The following is a 23972-nucleotide window of genomic DNA, read 5'->3' as shown; positions in this document are numbered from 1 at the left end:
TGGAGAACACAATAACAATTCTATGCCTATTCCAAAACAAAACCTTTGTGAAATGGAAATGTTTGGAGAACTTCTCAGAGTATCCAGCTCAGTGCGGATCCTTACCGAAGCCCATGAAAATAAACAGGCCAGCTCACCCGTCATCACATCATGTTGCGTAAAGAGATGCTCAGGCAGCCCTGTAATGTTTTCATAAAGCTATTGTCTGATACTAAAATGCCTCTGATGCAGATCTGAGCAAACAGTTCTTCACTGTCCCCTGCAATGTCATTGACGTGGATGTAGCGAGGGCCTCAGCTAATGAAAGATGCGCTCATCCAAGTGCCTCTGTTATGGTGTGCATTAATTTGTCATTAATCAGTTATACTCAATTATCCATTGAAACATGCACAAAATAACTAGCAGTACATGTCCATCAGACTACAAATACCAGTAGATCACTTGTTATGTCTAATAATTGTCCAGCAGACTACAAATGCCAGTGGATTACTTGTTATGTCTAATGATTGTTTCCTTAATATAGTATAATATATAGTATAATCTGCTTAGATGATGGACAATAATAGCTTTGTCCCTTTGAATGAGTTTTTCTATATCATATCTTTGAAAAAAGAAGGCACAATTCATTTTGCTGTTGATTTGGACTGGGCAGAAAATATGCTACTCAGTCTTAAGTAATTTGAGCTGGGAAATACTTATACTGTGAATGGAAATGTGACTTTTCCCTATGTTGAATCTTCTCCTGCATGATCTGATTAGTATGCTTATATAATGCAAAATGCAATAGAAGCTAAGGAAAAGTATGGTCAATAGTGCAAAGATGGATAAAAACTTTGTAACTGAATTTTGAGATGAGCTGGAATAACCAGGCAGGGGGTGAAAGACAAGTGGAGGAGAATAGTAGCAAAACAGACATATTTTAAAGGATCTAATTGTACTTTCTCTAAATTTGTAATTAAAGGTTATTGTTGTTATGTGCCTTCAAATCACTTGTGAACTTTGATGATCCTAAATTGACCCTATCTTTGTAGGATTTGTTTAGATAAGGTTTACCAAATAGGTTTTATAACTGAGCGGGGATTTTAATCCTAGGCCCCTTCCACACTGCCATATAAAATCCAGATTATCTGCTTTGAACTGGATTATATGATGTTATTTATTTATTTAAAACATTTATATTCTGCCCTTCTCACCCCGAGCACAACATATATATGACAGGACATAAAATAATTATAAATATACACAAACATTAAAAACATTAAGAACATTAAAATCAGTTATATCTACTTTAAAATCAGCTGTTTAAACCAACTCAGGACATTATGCTGGCTCTGGTCAGCGGAGTAGTTTTCCCATTATTGCCTCATTGCACTGCCCCAAAAGCTTGGTCCCACAGCCGGGTCTTTACCATCTTTATAAAGGACAGGAGAGAGGGGCCTGATCTAACCTCACCAGGGATGGAGTTCCGTAGCCAAGGGGCAATCACTGAGAAGGCCCTGTCTCTCGTCCACACCAATCGCACCTGTGAGTCGCGGGACCGAGAGCAGGGTCTCCCCTGAAGATCTTAATCTCTTCAGTGGTTCATAGAGATGCGCCCGGACAGGTAAACTGGGCCGGGGCCATTGAGGGCTTTATAGGCCAAAGCCAGCACTTTGAATTGTGCTCAGTAGCTAACTGGCAACCAATGAAGCTGATGCAACATGAGAGTTGTGTGCTCCCTGTACGCTGCCCCAATTATTAACCAGGCTGCCTCTCATTGGACTATTTGGAGCTTCCAAACAGTCTTCAAAGGCAACCCCATGTACAGTGCATTGCAGTAGTCTATCCTAGATGTAACAAGAGCATGGACCACCGTGGCCAAGTCTGACTTACCAAGGTATAGGCGGAATTGGCGCATAAGTTTTAATTGTTGAATTGAATTGAATTGAATTGTTTATTGTACTAGCCATAGGCCATGACATCAGTAATATACAACCTTTATAAACACTTTCCAATATAAACATTAAAACTTATTCAAAAATTAAAACTAGCTCTTTAAAATTATGATAGCAGCAACATAACAATGACAGTGTCTGATTTGTATCATCCCAGACCATCGCCATTTCCATTTCTGACCTCAAGTATGGATTTTGCTACTTTAGCTCTGATCTTTTGGGCTACAATGGCAAATGTGGCAACCTTTAGTGTTATATTTTTGGAATAATCTGCTAGCAAGTCACAGGTCACGGCAGATTGTTGCCATGCTGCCTTTTCTTCCAAGTATGGTCCCAGGAGATTTTTCCTAGGATTATTATACAAGGGGCAATGTAGCAGATAGTGTGTTAGATCTTCTTTTTCCCCTGTGCCACAAATGCAAAGTCGTTGGACATGGGGGATCCCTCTGTATCTTCCCTCTAGCCAGTTTGATGGCATTGTCTGGAAGTGCAGGGCTGTAAATGCTTTCCTCAAGACTGCAGACATTAGGTCTTGAAGATATTGCTGACAATATTGGTCACTCTTTAGCCGGGGATACCAGGTAGAGAAACCTTGCTGTTTACTAATCTGCAGGTTGTCAGCTGCATCCATCTCAAAGATTTTGTCTCTAATCTCCTTCTTGTCCAGATGCATTAGAGTTGTTGTTGACCCATCAAAATACTGATGGAGCAAGGCTTGCCAGTGTTGAATCCACCCTCCTCGCTTATACTGCTCCATCATGCATTGCTCTCATCCTCCATTCCCAGAAGTCTCTTCCCGTGTGAGATGTTAAGCTTATGCATTCTGGCCTTAAGTGAGGGAAGATCCAATTCAAGCCTTAACAAGGCAGCTGGAGTCCTGTGGGAAGAGCTAAAAGAGCTCTTGCAAGGTATAGGCGGAATTGGCGCATAAGTTTTAATTGTGCGAAAGCCCCCCTAGCCACAGTCGAAACCTGAGGTTCTAGACTCAGTGAAGAGTCCAGGAGGATTCCCAAACTGTGAACCTGTGCCTTCAAAAGGAGTGTGATCCCATCCAGTACATGCTGTAAGCCTATACCCCGTTTGGCCTTACGACTGACCAGGAGGACTTCAGTTTTGTCTGGATTCAACTTCAATTTGTTCACCCTCATCCAGACTGTCACAGAGACCAGGAACTGGTTCACAACCTGGATAGCCTCCTTAGCATCTGGTGAAAAGGAGTAGTAGAATTGGATGTCATCTGTGTACAAATGGCATCAAACTCCAAAACTCCAGATGAACTCACCCAGTGGCTTCATGTAGATATTAAAAAACACGGGGGACAATACTGAACCGTGCGGGACACCACAGAACAATGGCTGCAGGGCTGAGCAGGAGCCCCCCCAACAACACCTTCTGGGTATGATCCTCCAGGAAGGACTGGAGCCACTGCAAAGCAGTATCTCCAAAACCCATCCTCACGAGGCGACGCAGAAGGATACCGTGGTCTACAGATTATATGGCAGTGTAGACTCATATAATTCTGTTCAAAGCAGATAATGTGGATTTTCTACTTTGATAATCTGAATTATATGGCAGTGTAGAAGGGGCCCTAGCTTCCAGAGTCATTGCCTAATGCTGAAAGCACTACACCACACTAGTTACCTAAGTATGTCTTCTTTGCTGTTTATCAAGACAATAAGCAAGTAGTAAGATAATAATGATGTAAAGGCTATATCACCTTCCTTATGGTCTTGCTATCTAGTCAAAACCATTATTTTTAAAAGAATCAGCTTTTGTTTTCCTTGATAAACAGCAATGAAGCTGGAAACTTTGTTTCCATTTCCTTCTAATTTTGTTCATTAAGTACCTGAAGCATCTAGATTTGGCTATAAGTGGTTGGGGCTTACAAACAAAATTATAAGTCTTAAGACCCAATTTGTGTTCTGCTTGGGAGTTTGTGTTCTGTTTGCACACGTTGAACAAAGATGTCACTATCTTAGCCCATCCATATGGACAATTTTGGATTCTGGATTTTGGGGGTGGGGATTCTGGGATTCCAGATAAGGGATGCTCAACCTGTCTGTAGAATTGCTCTCCAATGAAAAATTATCACTGTGTTTTGGACTTCAGCTCCCAGAAATTCCAGCCAGCTTATCAGCTATTACGAATTGTTGGAACTGAAGTCTAAAACATCTGAAGGAGCACAGTTTGAGAAACTCTGCACTGGAGAATGGCAGGATAGGACAAGGCAGATGCTAAGGCTACAGTAAAGATACATTCCCTGCATATAATGCCTTTAGGTTGGTCCTGCTGAGCCACTTTGTGTTTGTAATTCACAGCAAGTAGTGTCACTCAAGAGTAATACAAAATAGCAAGGATGAAGATCTGTCTCAGACAACCAGGAGATCACTATTAGTATACATAAATCCAAGTGTGAATTTATTTTCGCTGTTGGAGAAAAATGCAACATTCTTCCTTGTTATTTTTCCCCCTTAAAAGAACTCAGGTAAAACATCATAAATATGTGTCTTCCTCATAGAAGATTGTGAATCTGAAGATCTCAGAAGTGCAGCTGCCAATGTCAAGTGTAAAAAGTTTGTGACTGGTTTTGAAAGGAAAGACAATGTTTGCATACCTGCACATTAAATATTGCCTAAGATAAAACAGCTAAAGTAAAATTAACCCCATTGCTCTAGGAAACAGCAAACTAGCAAGTAGAATCTCACAAGATGACAGAACTGTGACGAATGAGATGTGAATTTATTGCTTTGAAGAGATCAGAGAGTTCTGTTCGTGCAGTGCTAATAACTGCAGGAGCTGTGGAAGGCTGTAGGTGGGACTGACAGATCTTGAGATTGTTGTGAAAATATGTTCCATAAATAAGAGCTGTCTAGCATTATCTAAGGTGATGCTAATAACAATAATATGCAAGATTATTATACTCTACATTTCCTAAAATCATGAAGGCAATCCTCTACACAGCATTCTGCTGAACCACCAAGTGCCTATGGCCTGCCAAAGACCTTTCAAGGCAAAATCTCCTGCATCATCTCTTTTCCTCCCTGGGAGTAAAAATGAAATGGTTTAGATCCAGAATGAGGACTTCTCTGAATAGACCTATTTAAATCAAAGGGACTGTTGTGACTATGTTCAGACTCGCCAATTTTAATAGGTCCACTTTAAATACAAGAAAATATGGGTTTATGCCCATGAGCACAAGTAAATAGGTCATATCTTTGCACTCGGGCATAGTTGGCTGAAGTCATTGCTTCATACTGCCTCCGGCCTTGCTGTTGCACCAGCAACTGGTATTCTGAGCCATATGATCTTTGACCAATAGAGTTTCATATAGCCCACATGGCAAAAAGTCTTTGATATACCATGCAAGTATCAAGTACTGCTCTTAAAGACTTCTTTATCAGTGGCTGTGAATGTAGTGGCCAAGATTCAATTGGCTAATTGTGTAGCGCAAGAAAGACTTTTTTGTCTGTCAAGAATCTACTGCCATTCAGTTTCATTGTATGGCTCTGAGTTCAGGTATGATAGGCGATAATAAACTTTTTTCTTCTTTTTATTTGCATCACTCATAATTTTGTGAATCCTTTCATTAATTGTTCCCTCTCCCTTCTACGGGTTCTCCTCCATCCAAGTTGACCATCAAATCCGTGGTTTATTGCAGCCTAGTTGCACCACTGGAGCTGACTTTTAGAATGATGAAAGTAGCAATGTGCTCATGTTGGTGTGAGAATACATACCCTTTGGGATCTGAGCATGTGAAAAACACTGACAAGATTTAACATTACTAGTATACGCTATCATACCCTCCAATTATCCTGATTTGACAGACCCAACAAAACCTTGCTTCACATTTTTCCAGCTGCTTTTAAAAATACATTTGAAAATATCTGTCCCTTGTATCTGTTGAACCAATTAAATATACCAACAGATGACAAAATATGTTATTTATAGGCAGCTTTAGGTTCTCTGGGTTATTTTATAGTAGCTTTTCAGTGGAACCTGACTATAGAGTTACACTGGAGAACATAATGAGGATGCTTCTCTAGCCATTTTCTAAATCCACCACCTTCCATATGCTTCCATAAAAATCACTCATTCAATAAAGTTCACAATTTCTTGTGATGTTGAATATCCATGGAAAGTCCTAGAACATATTCTGCATGGATATGTGAATTGTACTGTATATTAGGATGTGTTTACACTGTAGAATTAATTCAGTTTGACACTACTCTAACTGCCATTGTTCAATGCTATAGAATTATGGGAGCTGTAACTTGACAAAGAATGCTGGTTCCTCACCAAAATACAGATTCTAGGATTCCATACTAAAAGTGTCAAACTGCATCAATACTATTTAGTGTAGTTCAGGCATGAGCAAACTAAGCCTCGGGGGCCGGATGCGGCCCCTGGGTGCTTACCTCAGGCCCTCTTCATTTTCCTTGTCCTCTTGGCAAAATACAGTGGCCTACTGCATCCTTATGCCAAAAAGATGAGGGAGGAAGGCACACAGCAGCTGAGAGCCTTCTGGAGCACTCTCAGCCACCGTGTGTCTTGATCTCCTCCTGACATAAGGACAGTGCTGGGAGGATGACTCGAAGAAGACATGCAATGGCTGAGAGCCCTCCAGAGCATTCTCAACTGATGCCTGTCTTGCCCTCCTCATGGCATAATGCCAAGAGGACAGCCCGATGATCGAGGGAAGAGGATGGGGAGGGGGATTAGGGGGAAGGATGTGGGCAGTCACTGCGTTTCTCACTTTCCTCCTGGCATAAGGATAGGACAAGCAGCCCCATCCTTATGTTAAGGATGGCCCAGGCCCTGCCCTCTCTTGGACCCTTCCCCTCCTGGGCCTGCCCCACACAGCATTTGCCTGGCCCCCTCCCTCCCGGCCTGGCCCTCCCAGTCAGACCCACAATGTGGCCCTAAGAGAAAAAAGTTTGCCCATGTCTGGTGTAGATACCCTCCAAGTTTCTCTGTCTTCCACATATCCCACCTATGTGTATCTTACTTCAATTGCTGCAAACTCATTCAAATGAATAGATATATCTATTTGTATTTGATGTCAATCTTTTATCTTTTGTGTAGGACAGATTGGATTGGAGCTTGATTACTGTTACATATGTCTATTCCTTTGCAGTCCAAAGAAGCTATGAATTCTAAAGTGCTTTGAAAATCTACAGGACTGAGCAGATACATGAAGATGTTATTTAAAAAGCAACCCATCATTCTCTGCTACTGCATACATTCCTTCTGTACATTTCATTGAGTCTGCTGGCACAGGAGTAGATGGAGTACCATATGGGCAGGCTGCCACACAAAATTGCCCCATCCTATAATTTTCATGAATTATTTACTGACTATGGCCTTAATTATAGATTTACATCACTACAATCCAAAACAGTTCCTGGCAGCAGAGACGGTCTTATATGTTGTCCAGAATCCCAATTAATTCTTTAACTACAGGGACCAGTGGAGCCATTTAATAAATAGCACCAAGAGGTTGGTAGGTTTAGAACAAGTGTGGACAATCCATGCCCCTTGGCCTTATTCCTATATCCCCACCCCCTGAAAGCGATCTCTTCAGATATTGGGCAAGGATCATTTACCATCCCTCCCCAGGCTAATCTGGGAAAAGTTCTTTTCTAATGATACCCAAAATGTTTAAGCTGGCTTGGTAGGATTCTAGAAGTTGGAGGCCAGAATGTAATTTTCCCAAGTCCTGCCACAGAGTGGAGGAAGATCAGCAAGTGGAAGAGAGAAGGTGGTTAGGAGTGAAAATGAGTGAACTCACCCACATTTGCTTCTGATCCCACCCCACTGCTGCTTTCACTCCTTACTTCAAGCATGTGGCCCCTGAGAGATCTCCCTGCCTCCTTCCTTGGTGCAAAGTTCCCCAGCATCGGTATTGAAAATGATTTTTTTGCAGACAGAACAGACAGTCTGAATGCTGTGTGTAGGAATGTACTATTTTAATATGTGGTATAAGGATTGATCTAAGATGACACCAAATTGGGAGGAAAGCTAATACTCCAGAAGGCAGGAGCAGAATTCAAAACGATCTTAACAAATTAGAGATGGGCCAAAACTAACAAAATGAAGTTCAGCAGGGACAAATGCAAAATAATCCATTTAGGCAGAAAAAAAATGAAATGCAAAGATACTCAATGGGGGACACCTGGCTTGACAGCAGTACGTGTGAAAAAGATCTTGGAGTCCTTGTGAACACCAAGTTGAAGATGAGCTAACAGTCATGCAGCAGCTAAAAAAGCCAATGGGATTTTGGCCTGGATAAATAGGAGTATAATGTCTAGATCCAGGGAAGTCATGCTCCCCTTTATTCTGCATTGGTTAGATCACACCTGGAATGACACGGTGTTCAATTCTGGGCACCACAATTAAGGGAGATGTTGAGAAGCTGGAATGTGTCCAGAGAAGGGCAACTACAATGATTAAGGGTCTGGAAAACAAGCACTATGAGGAGCAGCTTAATTATAGTCAAGAAAGTGTGCCTTTCAAGCCTGCAGAAGAGAAGGCTGAGAGGAGACATGATGCCTATGTATAAATATGTGAGGGGAAGTCATAGGGAGGAGGGAGCAAGCTTGTTTTCTGCTGCCCCGGAGACTAGGACGCGGAACAATGACTTCAAACTACAGGAAAGGAGAGTCCACCTGAACAATAGGAAGAACTTCCTCACTGTGAGAGCTGTTCGGCAGTGGAACTCTCTGCCCTGGGGTATGGTGGAGGTTCCTTCTTTGGAGACTTTTAAGCAGAGGCTGGATGGCCATCTATCAGGGATGCTTTGAATGTGATTTTCCTACTTCTTGGTGGGGAGATTGGGCTGGATGGTCCATGAGATCTCTTCCAACTCTATGATTCTATATTTCTATGATTCTATGATGCAGAGCTTGGAAATGTAATTTTGTGGACAATACCAAGCTAAGATGGCTAATGCTGGTTCAAGGATCCTAGGAATTATAGTCAAGAAAGTGTGTATTTCAAGTTCTGATCTGATGCTATCTCTGGAGAGGGACTGGTTTTTTTCCTGTTGCTTCCAGTTTGACCTTTTGGAGATTTCTCAGAGAAATTGAGCAATAAGGGGAAATTGAATGCACTTGCTACCGGATGTATTTGAACAACAGAGACAGGACTTACCCCCACCCCCCATCATGGAGGACTGAAGGTAGAACTGGAGAAGTGGCTTTTACTTCCCATTACGTGGGCCAGTTACAGGAAAATTCTTATTATCCTCGTAGACAATAAGGCTGCTATTCCCAACCTTACCTTCACAAACAACTTCTGATGTCAACAACTTCCCTCATTTGGATGCCTGTAGTTGTTAGTGGCAGAGAAGCCTACTATTTCTCCCCACCCTGTTTCTGCCCAAACACTGTTGTCTCATCCTCCAAGCTGATTCTCATATAGGCACATGATTCTGCATCATTTCATGTCAAGTATCTTCTCCACTTGACACCTCTTGACATTTCTTCTGTTATTTCAAAAGTGTATTATGTATTGCTGTCAGAGTTTATCTGAAAAACCTAATAGAGCCAGACTCCTCTTTTTATTCTTGGGGTTGCCATAATCCTCAAATCTGGTAATCTAATTTGCATATTTTAGCCTGAGTGGTAATAGCTTGTAATTTCAGCTGTTTATAAACTTCTGGAAGGTGTATGCAAAACAAAACACCAGGAATGCTCAATTTGCATATTATGTAAATTATTCTAATTATGCTAATCCAAAGACAATAACGGTTACATTTTTCTTTCCCTTTGTTCCAACCTTCATGCCATGTTTTTCATAGTTACTCTGAGAGAATTTTAATGATGCTTAAAGTGCTAGACATGAAATAGGGGGACTCAAATCAAATCTCTACTTGGTCATAAATTTTGCCATGTGACCTTGGGTCACCACTACCTCTCAGTGGACCTACCTTACAGACCTCTCCCTTGTTTCTAGGACTTCACCACTCACAGTGCTGACTCCCTTTTCCTGCCAACCCCCATCTACTTTTTTCCTCACTTCACCTTTCCCTATTGTAATTCATCTCTCTTGCTTCTTACACTTTGTTTCTGGCACCACTCACTCCCCCTTCTCTCCTACTTCCTCATTCACCTCATCTCTCTTTCCCTTGCAGTGTGATCCTCTCTCATTTTTTGTCTGATTCTCCCTTCCCTCACACTCCCTTCTTTGCCTAATTTTTTTTTACCCTTGGAGCATGCTTGTCTGTGTTGTATGAGATTAAGGTATATTCATTGCCTATAAGTTTTAGTTGCTCCTTCATATGTATTTGTAGTGCTTTGTATTATTATGAGATTTGATAAGTGTTTTATTACTCTATATTATATTGTCTGATTGGTGTCAGTTAGGTTTAATTGCCATGTAGCTCTGGCTATTCTGTGTACTGAAGATTGTTCATTGTAATATTCAGTATTTTTGTTTGGCTTTTCCCCTCCTCTCCTGTTTTCTAGTTTTGAGCAGCTTATTTGTCTTCCCTCTTGTCTGAAAGGCAGTAGCTGACTTTTTTGATCTTGCAGAACAATTTGACAAAATAGTGCCTCAAGATTTTGACCAATATCTTAGTTTCTACAAAGAAACTTTTTTAAAAAAAGCCTGGCATCTGGGCCCGATAATATTCTAAATACGCACTGGTAACAGGCATCATGGACATATGGCAACCTTACTTCTCCTGCCCTTTCTTTTTCTTTCCCATCACCATGTCTAGTGAATGTAGTTAGCACAATGAGGCAATTGTTGCAGACCATAGAATCATAGACCTCAAACATCTCACCATAGTTACTGGACTATCCTTCTGAGACGCTGGGATGGTATTGATGAAGGCTTTTATTGAGTTGCTTGAAGCAACAAATGTCTTGGACCAATGCTGGCATTAATCCAGACTAAACTGATTCTAAACTAGCTTGAGCTGAAATAACTTGTCATTTCAGCTGTGGATAATCTTCTTGAATGTGTGTTAAAAACAAACCACCAGGAATGTTCCCTACTGAAGTGTTTTAAGATAGACAAATGGGAAAGAAGGCTGCCTTGCAAACATGTTCATATTTTTCAATAACTAGCTATTTTATAATTTGCAAAGAAACCAGATACTTGTGCTTGCATGCGTTTTAATTACCTAAAGCTTATCTTAACTGCTAATGCAGACCAATGCTTCTAGCATGGCAGGTTGGAGCAATAAATTGTCCCAAGCATTTGTAAACTACTAGCGCCTGATAAGTGAGTGAGTGAGTGAGAGAGAAAGAGAGAGAGAGAGAGAGATTGAGTACTTGTCTAAGGACTTTATTGCACAAGATGGGCAAAAAGGCATTGAAGCTGAATTATCACTTTTGGTGGCAGCCCCCATTATACAATGCCATGTACATCCTACCAGTCTGCATTCTCCATACTTCTCTCTTTCCATTGACAGGCACATCCACCAATAATTTGCAATTCTGCAAAGTTCCCATCACCTGTTTGGTGCAATGGGTCCATTCTGCTTCTTTTCTGGCATACTGGCAATAATGGGATGTCAGGGGACAGGATTCGCCTCCCTTCCCCCTCTCACCCCTCCCCACACTATTCCCAAGCTGTTTGTTTTCTTTTTCTATTATATTTTACTATATTTGTCTTTATTTGTTTTCCAATGCTGAAATTGCAAATTTAATCTAAAATTAAAAAATTAAAGAACAGTGGAAGTGTGGAAAGGCGGGAATGCGATGTCTGCAGAAGTATTATTCTAAGACATGAATTGTCAAATCAGCGCACTTGTGCAAAGAAGAGAGTTGTGATATCAAAGGTGCTCAACTTGGGCTGTAAAGCAATAGCACAACTGCAGTGGAATAGTGGGTTTGTGCGATAAAGTCCTCAGCATACAAGTAATGTCTTCACCTTGCACAGTCCCCACCTCAATTGCCACCCTATTAACCCTGCATGGTAGGGAGGCAGATGTCCTGTCACAGGCATAAGAAAGTGAAAGAGAATTCAGATACAAGTTGAGCAGCTGAAATAAAAGTAGCTTCATGGACTTCTGCTGGAGCAACTGTGAAGTCCTATATAGTGTGTAGCACTGAAGTAAAAAAGAGGAGGAGGTATTTATCTTCAATAAACTGGTATCTTGCTGATCCACTCCAGACAGAAGAATGGTGACTGCTTTCTCCCTCATTCTCTCTCTCAGTTTCTCTGGTGATTTCATCCTGGCACAGCAATGATATAATTGGAGCTTAGCAATTTAACACTTTAGAGCCAAAGTTGTAGATAATATTTTTAAAAGAAAATTCAAGGAGACTTTTTGGGGCAGAATAAAAAAAAACTATGGATCATAGCTGCGAAACAGGGTGATATGACATATAGCCATGCTGAATACTACAACTTCCATCATAACGTTGGTTGCATCTATGCTTTGGAATTAATTCATTTTGACATGGCTCCAACTGTGATGGAATGATGGGATTGGTAGTTTTATAAGGTCTTCAGCCTTCTCTGCTAAGAGTGCTGGCATCTCACCAAATTACAACTCCAGTTTTTCCATATCATTTGGATATGGCAGTTAAAGTGGCATCAAGTCACATTAATTCTGCAGCATAGATGCACCCTAAGAAATTCCCATGATCTGAAATGTGTCAAATAATACTAATTTTTAAAATTAAAAACACTTTTCTTTTAAGAACAAGAAAAATCCCATGATTGGATCTTCATGAAAGACAGAAAAAAGGGGGGAAGGGGGAGGAACAGGAGAAAGTGAAAGTGAAGGAGGAAGCAGTTAGTTCAGTCAGTGAAACCAACACATATTTGGTCAATCTGGATAAGCTTCAATGACTGAATTGCATGAATCTGCTATTCCACTGCTGTCATGCTATCATTGAAAGCAGAAACATACTGGGATGAGTACCTTTGATATCACAACTCTCTTTAGTCAGGCAATTATACCAATTTGAGAATTCATGGTCCCGCAGTTGTACTTCCTTGTACCCTCATAACCCCACCTCCACAATTTCACTGTTCTGTAATTTTTAAAAATTTAAAAAGGGTAATTTTACCATTTGAAAAACAGTAATATAACTGTAACATATAAATAAACAGAAAACAGTTTGGGAATAGCAAGGTGGGGGAGAGAAGGGAAAAGAAGATAATCCTATCCTGTAATGTCACTTTGCTGCTGGTATGCTGGCACAGAAGAGGAAAAGACCCATTGTATCAAGATAAGTCATGGGAACATTGCAGGATTACAAGTTATTGACAGATTTTTCCCATCAATAGTGAGGTATAGGATAATCACAGGGAGAAGGCAAACTAGTAGCAGGGATATGCATGGCGTTGTGAGATGGTGACCATTTCCAAAGGTGATGGTCCAGCTTCAATGCCGGTTTACCTGTCTTGGGTGATAAAGTCCCAAGTCTACAGAAATGTGACTGCTACACATTAGCAAAATGCCTCATTAGATTTTGTTCTAGTTCAGCCTGTACATCTCTGTGTGATGTCTAAATTCCAGCACTGTTGCAGTTTTTCCTGAACACAAAAGACTGAGTCCCAGGCTACGTGGAACTGAATTTGACAGCATTTGTCTCAATCTTATTTAACAAACACCTTATGTTTAAGACAGATTGTAATTCTCTGTACCACGACATGCTGCCCATGCTGCATCTGTTTTTATGGAAACATTATTTTCATTTCTCATTCCAGCTAAAAGTGTCACATACAAATATTTATCTGAGAATGCAGTATGTGTGTGGTTTTTTAATCCTCAGGAATTCTTATAGATTTTAAATTAGCTTTTCAGCTTTGAAGAGCCTAAGTTAGGTAACACAAAATAAACAACATTTGAAAATTCTGGAGGCAAATCTCTAGAGTGCTTTAGGGTTGGACACACCAGTCTCCTTTCAATTAGGTCCATCTTGGTGTTTATATGCATTTCACTCTCCCTTGTTGTCTTCTAGTGTTAACAATCAAAGCTCCACACAAAATATGTAGTCTCCCAGGGGATGCAATGCAGCGAATATAGTGAGTTTTGCAAGGTTTGCATTTAAATGTAGTTGTATATGTTTGTCAGACTGAATTATGCTTAGTTTTGCAAGGGCATAACTATGTTTCATTTTGCAATAGGCATAGCAGTTCTGATAACTGCATTCTTGTATTTGGACAATTACAAAAGCCCTTTGACCACAGATCTCCCATAGGCACATTCATTTGAGGTCTGGGTTTTTGATCAAGGAGGGAGATGCTTTAGGGGCCTGGAGGTCATGTTGGTTCAAGGGTCATGGATTACACATATGCTCGCAGCAGAAATGAGCTTTTCTCACTATAAGCACCTGCAGTGCTCTACACTGTAGAATTAATGCAGTTAGATGCTACTTTAATTGCCATGGCTCAATGCAATGGGATCCTGGGATTTGCAGTTTGGTGAAGCACCAGTACTCTTAGGCTGCTGCTGCTCAGTCACATAGTCGTTTCCGACTCTTCGTGACCTCATGGACCAGTCCACGCCAGAGCTCCCTGTCGGCCATCGCTGCCCCCAGTTCCTTCAAGGTCAAGCCAGTCATTTCAAGGATACCGTCCATCCATCTCGCCCTTGGTCGGCCTCTCTTCCTTTTTCCTTCCATTTTCCCCAGCATCATGATCTTTTCCAAGCTTTCCTGTCTCCTCATGATGTGGCCAAAATCAACTTTGCCTCTAATATCCTTCCCTCCAGTGAGCAGCCGGGCATTATTTCCTGGAGGATGGACTGGTTGGATCTTCATGCGGTCCAAGGCTCTCTCAGGATTTTCCTCCAGCACCAGAGTTCAAAAGTGCCTATCTTCCTTCGCTCAGCCTTCCTTATGGTCCAGCTCTCGCAACCATAGGTTACTATGGGGAATACAATTGCTTTGACTATGCGGACCTTCTTTGCCGGTGTGATGTCTCTGCTCTTCACTATTTTATCAAGGTTGGCCATTGCTCTCCTCCCAAGAAGTAAACGTCTTCTGATTTCCTGGCTGCAGTCTGCATCTGCAGTGATCTTCGCGCCTAGAAATATAAAGTCTGTCACTGCCTCCACGTTTTCTCCTTCTATTTGCCAGTTATCAATAGGTGAAGTTGCCATGATCTTGGTTTTCCTGATGTTTAACTGCAACCCAGCTTTTGCACTTTCTTCTTTCACTTTGGTGATAAGGCTCCTCAGCTCTTCCTCACTTTCGGTCATCAGAGTGGTATCATCTGCATACCTAAGATTGTTAATGTTTCTTCCAGCAATTTTAACTCCAGTCTTGGAATCATCAAGCCCCGCATGTCGCATGATGTGTTCTGCGTACAAGTTGAATAGGGAGAGTGAAAGTATGCAGCCCTGCCGTACTCCTTTCCTAATCTTGAACCAGTCTGTTGTTCCGTGATCTGTTCTTACTGTGGCTACTTGGTCTTTATACAGATTTCTCAGGAGACAGGCAAGGTGACTTGGTATCCCCATGCCACCAAGAACATGCCACAGTTTATTATGATCCACACAGTCAAAGGCTTTAGAATAGTCAATAAAGCAGAAGTAGATGTTTTTCTGAACCTCCCTGGCTTCCTCCATTATCCAGCAGATATTGGCAATTTGGTCTCTTGTTCCTCTGCCTTTTCTGAACCCAGCTTGGACATCTGGCCACTCTCGCTCCATGTATTGCGGGAGTCTTCCTTGCAGGATCTTGAGCATTACCTTACTGGCATGGGAAATAAGTGCCACTGTACGGAAGTGTGAGCATTCTTTAGCGTTTCCCTTTTTTGGTATGGGGATATAAATTGATTTTTTCCAATCTGATGGCTAATCTTGTGTTTTCCATATTTTCTGGCATATGGCATGCATCACCTTCCAAGATTTTAAACAACTCAGCTGGGACCCCGTCGTCTCCTGCTGCCTTGTTATTAGCAATGCTTCTTAAGGCCCATTCAACTTCACTCCTCAGGATGTCTGGTTCTAATTTACTCACCACACAGTCAAAGCTATCCTCTATATTATTATCCTTCCTATACAGATTTTCTGTATATTCTCGCCACCTTTTCTTGATCTCTTCAGCTTCTGTTAGGTCCCTGCCATCTTTGCACTCTTGGGCAGAGAAGGCTAAAGACCTTGTAAAACTATAACAATTTCATAGCATCCCAGACCAGTTATTAGTGCTTTCCTTTGTTTCCAGATTCCAACAGATATATGGTAATGGCTAAAATTTTACTTTTGCCCATTTTCGCCCACAATTTCCTGTTGTTTGGAAGCATCCTCAGTTGTAGGAGGGATTTTCATTCGCAATATTGTATGAGGAAACTGTCTTCCTTCAGGTATGTATATTTAGTACAGATTCTCATTTTCCTCACAGCTGGAATTTCCATGATGTCAAGAAGCAACATATTTGACCAAAGAATTTGACTGTCTCAGTCAGTTTGACCTCTAGTGTGATGGAGTTGTGAAGACAATCCTATGAAATCCATGTTGTCTCTGTAAGTTGACAGATAACACAAAGACACATATTTTACTTTTTAAATTTTTGTTAGGTCAGCCAAGACTGGCTGCTCAGACATTCTGTTCATGTCCACTGTGAAGTGGATTTTTCCCAAAGAAGCTACCATAGGACAAAATGCCCTGCATGACTTACTGGACAGGAAGTTGCGCTGGCGGGCATCCTCCCACCTGCCATTGCACCTGGGGGTTCCTTCTTCACAGGAGCACCCTATGCCAGCTGGCAGGTTGGTCCCACCCAGCCCTTTGATTGGCTGGGCTGGCTGCCATTTGGATCCACCCAGCAGCCTACTTAAGGCTGTGCAGGACTGCTTCCAAGCCAATGAGCCCTGTATCCTGCTTGCTTAACTCCTCCCCCCCCCCTATTGGAGGGGGGAGCATTCGGTGGCTTAGCAGGGGTGCAGTAATAATGGTGTCTTGTTATTGAGCTGGTCAGAAAACAGCTGCACCCCCTGGCGTGATTAAGTGGATATTGGTCAGCAGTGGGCTGTCCCATTCCTGATCCAGGACCAATGCATGCCAGCCAATTCTGTTTCTAATTTGTAAACCATAAACAAGTTGTGACTTTTGTTATCCCAATACTGAGTGCTTGTCATTCTTAGGTGCTGTGGTGGGAGGTGGGTAGTCGCCCATGCCCACGCAATAGGAAAATGTGAAATTTTAAGGGTAAGAAACTGCAGAGGTCTGTGATATGACATTACATTAAAATCCAGAAACTAGAAATTTTACTTCTATTTTTTTTAGTTTAAAGTAAATACCATGCTACAGAAATTTAGGTTTAAATCCAGAGACTGCAAACACCAAAGCAGAATAAGGACCAAAATTATTTTGAATGATAAAATGGAAGTGAAGCATTGAAGCAAGGAAGCAATATGTGTATCCAGAGAGACATTCAGTTTGAGCTAAGGTGGAGTAAGAGTGAGATGGATAGATGTCAATGAGAGAAAGTTAAGGCCCAGTGAAACCAGGACAATGATATGAGAGATAAAAATAGATGGATGGGATTATGGATGCTGTTTAGAAGTCAAAAGGCAAACATATGGCCAGACATACAGTTGCCATGGCCTGCAAGACAGCCAAATAAACACTGTATTGAAGTAGATAATAAAGACTGCCAGGTGAAATGATGAGTAGTCAAGCTAATAGAGGAGAAGAATACACTGTTTAAAAAGTACACACGTCCTTCCTTTGCTTGAAGCAGACATCAAAATACGGTAGTTTCAAAAGTGGGAAATTGCCATCAGGAATGCAGCAGAAGGTTTATCAAATTGCTTTTGGGAATGAGTCTGGGTAATAATATATTTTCCTTCTAGGAACACTGCCTGCACTCATTGAGGAAAAACAAAGTAGATAAGGAATAAGGCTGTAGATATTTAAATGGGCAATTCTGAATAGGCAAAGGTCTGTGTGTCTCATACTGAAAGAAATCACAGGATCATCTCAAGTGCACAGAATACAGCTGTGCCATCATTGACCATTTTTATACAAAGGAAATTGTAGAAAATCAACAGTTCACACTGGGCCACAATCCAAGTGTTTGGGTCACTGTCCATGTTGCAGCATGAAAGAGATCTGGGGCTGTGACCCAAGCACTATGATACTATATCCACAATCGTGACTCCATCCTATTGAATCTTGAGCTTTGAAGTTTCAGGAGATATCTGGAAGTCTCTGCTGGAGACTATTATTCCAGGATTGTGTTGAATACAGCCATGGATATTACAGTGGTATCAGAATGCTGCAATTGTGTAATATGAATGTGTCCATGAGATTTAATGTCAAAAGACATTTTCTTGAGCAGTAGCTTTCACTGCCCCCAATTTATGGCATTCTGTATGCTCAGACTCATGTTGAAAACATAAATTACCTCCGCTGTTACACTTGACCAGGCAATTGACCACTTCTCATGAGGAAAGGAGAAATTCGTAAACCCCAGCTGGGCCAGTGAACAGCAAAGCCATTTACATGCCATCTGGGGAGGAGCCAACTCCGTAGATTACTCATTCAGAAACAAGAAACATTTAATGATTTGAACAATATGAACTGTGTGTGATTTATGTTCATTCTTGATAACTAACTTGTTATTGTGCCAACGCAGTTAGTAAAACAAACAGTCCTGACATGGGAATTGGAGTTCATTTCCTCGTCTTGCCGTCCAGTTCCCAATTAATGAAATGGAGATGACCTCTACAGGTTGTTATGTGCTTGGCGCATGTAACCCAGCAATATGAAAACTCTCAGTGCTATCTAAATAATCACCCAGCCTGCAGCTGTGTCATCTGAGCAGCACAATTCCATTATCACTTCACTGTGGGGCCAAGCTGAGAGTGGTTTTGGATGTGTCTCCAGGTAACAGCTCAAAGCGAAAAAGCAGGAGCTGACAAGGTGGCAGGAGGAAAGCAGCAGCAACTTGGGCAGCACGGAGAATAGAATCAAGTGCCGGTAGTCCTCAGGGAGCCCTTCATTTTAAACACACTTAGGGTTACTGAGGGTCAATAATCAGAGTTTAAAAGTAGCAGACAATTCAGGCTTTTCAGTCTGCTGATACAAGCTCTCTTTGTCTGTGAAAGGAGAAAGAGGTTCTCTTCAGATTATAAGGCTTCCAATGCTCTGCTCCAAAACTACTTGAGCTATTAGGTTAGCATTTTTGATCTCCTTTGTCCACCTGGTAGAAAGTTTCTGGCATTTTATGCTAAGCGTTTAGGAAATACTGCTATATAGCTTTGCAAGTTAAATATTGAATACCAAACAATTTCTCTTAAAGGTAGAAATGTCAGAGAAGAATATACAGTAGGTCCTCCACATTTACTAGCATTAGAGATGCAAGAACGCTGTCAAAGTGGAAAAACTCGATTTTAAAATGCTATATTTTATAATAATAATAATAATAATAATAATAATAATAATAATAATAATAATATCATAATAATGAATGTATTACCTGCCTCTCCTTGCGGCTCAAGGAAGGATACAACCAACAAGATATAAAACACAATTAAAAGACATACAACAAGATACACACACTTAAAATACAAGATAAAAGCCACTATGAAATGCAGATTAAAATTCACGACTTAAAATTTACTTGAGAAAACACCTCACTTGAAATCTCTAGGTCCTCCAGTACAACTTTGTAGTCATCTTCTGGTGTTGCAGTGGAAGAACTAGAGATTCATAAAGATTCATGTTAATCAAATCTGCAGATAATCTGCACAAAAACACACTAATGTGGAGGGCCAACTGTATAAGTCTTTCATAAATCACAGAATTCCAGGACACAACTTCTACTTCTCTGAGTGGGGATAACTACCTGTATCATCTGATAGTTGGCATCTTTCTTTTGTAGTCAAGTACAAATTCTGCTTCATCTAGCATTTAAGGTTTCTATCTTAAACTGTATTGAAACATTGAATTTGCAGTCTCCTGATCTGCATTTTTCTCCATTTCCAGATATGTTCACTGTTGGTGTTTGTCAAATGAAATGTGCATCAGATTTAGCAAGCTGGTAATTTATATAATTTTGAAACAAGTCTTAAAATGGTTGCTATTTTTCCAAGCATTCTTCACTGTAGAATTTTAAGGCAACTATTTGGAAAACTCAAATGCAAAAATATGAATGGAATTATGAAATTGTAACTGGTATCAAAATAAATTTAGACCCAATATTATTCTGTCCCTTGAATATACAATATACAGAATATGTCTCTGGCATCTTCCCTGAAAATATACATGAATTCTCATGACAGATATGACATTATGTTTCATATGCATTTCTCTAAATGAGAAAATACTGGAGTATGAAACTCATTAGGAGTGAATAATGATCCTAAAACGAGCTATACTCCAATTGTTTAGTGCTCTACTCTGGGATCCTCATTCAATGTGAGCAGTGAAAATAAATGTGAACAAAGGTGGATGCAGTCTTTTTGGAGGCTTTTAAAAAGAGGCCAGAAGGCCATCTGTCAGGGGTGCTTTGAATGCAATTTTCCCGCTTCTTGGTAGGGGGGTTGGACTGGATGACCCACAAGGTCTCTTCCAACTCTATGATTCTATGCAATGTTCTTGGAAGCACATTGCAGTGATTGGGGTGGTCATGAAAGCCAATGGATTCTATATCTTATTGTTTAAAAGGAACTTTTCTGGATTTTGATCAATGGTAGATAACAATCAACAGATTCTGCCTTTTATGTTGCTGGTGTAAGAAGGCTGCACTGATAACAACTAGAGTACTTCCTATTCCAGGGCACCATAGGAAAAATATCTGGCATGACTGAAAAGCTGCAACTTATTTTAATACAGTCAGCCTTCCATGTTATTCATAGAGTCATCATAAGTTGAAGTTTGTTGTCAAGGACCCCCAACCCCACCCCTAATAAAAAAGAGAGATAGTTCAACCTCTGTGTGAATCATAGTTTCCTAAGAATAGAAGGCCAGATGAACTGGAAATGGGCTCTGTCCTCCTGTCCTCCTTGAGCCTCCACAGGACCAGCAGCAGCCCACAGCCCCCGAGCCCCCGCACATGGGCAGCCTCCCCCCAGCTGTTCACCTTGAGCCAGTTTGCCCCAGCCTATCCTCTTGCTTCTTCCCAGCCAAAGGACAAGTCAGATGGCTACAATGTATCCCAAACGCCTCAATTTCCAAACTCCTGCTACCATGTATCTCTCTATATTTCTTTTATTTTTTTTTTCCTTATGTGAATGTGCACACTAGCAGAGGGGATAAAATATAAGCAAACAAGACAGATGACCTTTTCCATCTTATGCTAAGCAATGGCGAGACCCTCTCTTCATCCCTCTTCCCTCTCTATAAATCTATACCAAACAACACATGAACTTTCTTTTATATTATTATTATTATTATTATTATTATTATTATTATTATTATTATCATTGAACTCTATAAAATGAAGGCAAATGTACATGAGCCCATAAACTCCAGTAATCTCTCTTGAGCAATTCCAGATACCAGAGATGGGACATAATCTATGGGACAAAGGACCTTCCTGGATCACAGCGAGAGCCCATCCACCAACTGCCCAGCAATTTCTCTTTGGGGATATCAGTCATCTGCGGGACAAAGGTCCAGGACAAAACCTTGATTATGATCTCATCAACAAATATATATCTTTGGGACTCCTTCTTCATCTCCCCAGCATGGGAAGATGTATGGAACAACAATCCCCATTGTCTTCTCTGGCAGGGTCTGGTATCTGCATAATCATGTCAAATCATCTTTTGGACTTCTCTTTGTCTCCAGCATTCCATTGTTACACACCTAGGGGTTGGCATGACTGCCAGGAACCTTGCTTCCCCCAAGACCACCACAGCCTTCCCTGGGACCTCTTTGTCGATCTGAGAGGAGATCCACAGCAACGTCATCTTTGCCTCCTCCAATCATGGTGTGCACTGGTTAAGACCCGCCTCCTGAGGCCTGGAGGACACTGGACGCCTCCTTGGCACTGGCCAATCAAGGGAAAAAGAGGGAATTTTCAAAATGTAGCAATGTTAATGCATGAAAATTCTCGTGTATAAAAATGTCTGCTTATGATTATGTTTTTACATTTGTTGCCTTCAAGCATCCATGCTGTACAAGTGTCCCTATTGTGCACATCGAATAAAGTCATTTGCCTTCAACCTGATGAGATTCCTGGTTCCTGATTTCTGCTTTGCGCCATTCGCGGTTAGCGAAGCTTGCCAGGCATCCCTCAGTTATCCATAGGACTTAGAAAATCTCCAAATTTCCAGCATCAAGTTGATTTGCAGCAGCCACCACCACCACCTTGGCTTCAGGTAAGCATGCAGATCTTTGCACAAGATTACATTCTTCCTAGTGATCATTCTCTGCCTGTCCCACCCTACGGGTTTTTCCACATTTGCTTTTCTTTGTTCATGCTAAGTTGTTTGTTTTTGAGACTAGTGCTCTAGTTTGTTTTGATAGGATTAATAATGTGAAAGGAATGAAAAAGTGGGGGAGGGGGAACTGCTTGCCTGTCTCAGAGCTTGTGAGTAACACATTCCAAGCTACTCAACCACCTTAACAAGATTTTTTTTTTAAAGAAGGCTCAACAGACTCACGTTTCAAAAGTAGCATGAAACACAGTTGTTGGCTAAATCACTCAAGAATGAGCTTTTAGTTGCAATATCAGGATGAACCCTTCAGTTGTTATTAAAATGCTGTTCTGATTAGTCACAGGGAATATAGAAAATAATGAAGGATGAGGGGTTTTATAATCCACCAATAGCCAGGGGGCCACGTTTCTGGATTCTGCAAGAAAGATGCAGCCTCTTGATTGCTACAAAATACTGACAGCCAGCCAGTTAACACTGAAATGGCCAAGTGTGCATGGCAGTGTATTTTGGAGACCAGAGATGGTTTCCCCCTCCCTTCAAGATTAGAATTTAAATGGCTCCCCTTTGGGGAGGCCATTATCAAGCTTCAGCAGCTTCTCCAGCTAGATAGAAATGGCTACTGGCACCATCCCCAGAGAATGTCTGGTTGTCTGGCCTGAACTGCCGAGGCTGTTTAATCCTGGCAGGAACACGGTAGTTTAACTCCAAGGATTCTCTTTGGATGAATATTCTCTTATTTTTTGCAAAATGTAATAGCTCACCACATTAGTGTGCTGAACACAGAAAAATCCAGGGATGGGTAGATGCTGAAATAATGAATTTAGAGGAGGGAAGAGATGGTTAGGACTAATTCAGAGGGAGTGGAGATATTGTAGAGTTCATAGAAAGGGAGAAATTTGTGTTTTCATTCTTCTTTTTTTGGTGCGAGGGGAGGGATTGGCAAAAGATCTGTCAACACATAAAAGGGGAAAATATAGTAGGGAATGTGATTAGAAATATGACTCACTACCCCTGCTGCCCTTTGGCATAATGATTGACACAATTTCCTGCTTAGCATCAAAAAGAAGCTTTGAAAGCAATTTATTTTCAAAAAACAAAGGTCACTCTTTTGTTTGTAGATTGTAGGAAATGCACTTATTATTATTTATGAGTTCTACAACAATTTATAATATAGGGAGGGATTACACATTTGTTACTCACCCACAAGACCATAAAGAAAGACAACCAAATGGTGAGGTTAAAAGAGATAATGGGTAGCTCAGAATATTTATTTACTTTATTTCTACCCTGCTCTCTTCACCCCGTGGGGGACTCACAAGCAGCTTACAAGTTTTGGTAAAAATTCAATGCCAGTGTTATACAATAAACACAACACTCAATAACATGTACATTAATTACAATTAAAATCAATTAAAACATGTAACCAAATCACAGCTATCACAAGGATTCTGCTAAAAGAGGGAAGGATTTGTCCTGAATGATGGCAGAAGTGAACCAGCGTCAGCAGCAGGAAGGGTGATGTAACCGAGTGGCAAGATAGCAGAGCCCTCTATTGCAGGTAGATGTTAAAAGCAAGGTTAAATGCAAGATGCTAAAAGCCAAGCAGAGCCACAGGCCCTCATCCCCATGCCACCCCCGAAGTGGCTCACTTTGGGGGTGATCCCTTCAGTGGCAACCCTGCCCCACAGGAGTGGTCCTTTTATGCCCCGGCCTCTGGAAGCAGGCAGGTCTTCTTGCTGG

The sequence above is a fragment of the Anolis carolinensis genome, chromosome 4 (genome assembly GCF_035594765.1).
Source record: "Anolis carolinensis isolate JA03-04 chromosome 4, rAnoCar3.1.pri, whole genome shotgun sequence".
NCBI classification, from domain to species: Eukaryota; Metazoa; Chordata; class Lepidosauria; order Squamata; family Dactyloidae; genus Anolis; species Anolis carolinensis.
This window is presented reverse-complemented; position numbering follows the sequence as displayed.